Source organism: Propithecus coquereli, unplaced genomic scaffold (genome assembly GCF_000956105.1).
Source record: "Propithecus coquereli isolate 6110/MARCELLA unplaced genomic scaffold, Pcoq_1.0 Scaffold38, whole genome shotgun sequence".
Taxonomy (NCBI): Eukaryota; Metazoa; Chordata; class Mammalia; order Primates; family Indriidae; genus Propithecus; species Propithecus coquereli.
Window position 1 is genome coordinate 4,978,058 of NW_012149507.1, and position 1,318 is coordinate 4,979,375.

At 39.7% G+C, this 1,318-nt stretch overlaps 1 pseudogene; it reads right to left on the reverse strand.

The window, feature by feature from the left end:
• Positions 1 to 334: 334 nt before the first annotated feature.
• LOC105816599 lies at positions 335 to 1,314 on the reverse strand (annotated as a pseudogene).
• Positions 1,315 to 1,318: the final 4 nt, after the last annotated feature.

A 1,318-nucleotide genomic window follows, 5' to 3' on the forward strand; every position in this document is an offset into this window, starting at 1 on the left:
CTCAAAGGCATTTTTTTTAATAATCCTTTCTCCACAGTGAGGTAATGTTATCAGATAATTCAATCCATTCACAAAATGGCTCTCTATATCTGCTCTGATGTCTTCTATCATTGCATATTTATGTATGACTGAGGTAAGAGTTCCCTTAACATTGTTATTCCAATAACCTGTAGTGGTTCTGTTATCTCTGGCCTTTATCCTCTCCTATTTATACAGAGAAGCTCACAGTAAATAGAAAGTAGCTCAATATTGGCTCCTCCCATCATAACCCCCACTTGCTTCACTGCCTCCTGGACCATACTTTCTTTCACTATATGGTCCGCCCATGTCCCTGCTACCACCAAAATTTCCATTCTTCATTGGACGCTGATATAAGATTGCTAGCTGTAATTTCCAAAATCATTGCAATTTTCACTTCCATAACTTCCTCCTCCATAGCTGTCATAACCATCTCTCTAGCCCCCACCCTGGTTGCCATATCCAGGTCCTCCACCACTGTATCCTACTCTCCTTCCTCCATGATCAGGGCTCCCTCCAAAAATGCCACTTCGAGGTCCTCCTCCATAGCCATTATAGAGTCAATCACCATTATATAGCACCATTATAGTGCCATACTCATACCCATATAGAGCTTTTATAGCCATCCCCAAAGCCACATCCACCAGATTCTCCTCTAAAGTTACTTCTCAGTTCTGGTCCAAAATTTCTAACACTATGTGAATCACTATGTGAAAATTACCCACTCTTCCATGCCTACAACTTCTAACTTCTTGCATTTGCCTAGACAAAGCCTTTCTTACTTCTACATTATTACTATTGATGGTGTGGCATTTCTGCAATACAGTTTTATCCACGAGATGATGGTCATCAAAAGTAACAAAGCCAAAGCCTTTTTTCTTTCCAGACTACCTATCAGTAATTATTTCAATGGTATCAACTTTTTTCCATATTCTTCAAAGTAATCTCTAGGGTGATATTCCTCAGTATCTTCTTTAATTCCACGAAGAAATAGCTTCTTCACAGTTACATGAGCCTCTACTATTCCAGACTCTTCTCTTGCTACGGCTCATATTGGCTCAACCACTCTCCCATCAATTGAATGAGATCTTTCAGCCATGGCAGCATCAACCTCAACCATGGACTGAATGTTCCAAAACCCAATCCTCTTGATGTTTTGCTTGCAGGATCCCTCATTACCACACAGTCTGTAAGTTTTCTCCATTACTCATAGTAGTTTCTCAAACTTTCTTCTGTGGTTTCAAAGCTTAAGCCACTAATAAATAATTTATGGAACTGTTTCTTTTCTCTCTCCATCATG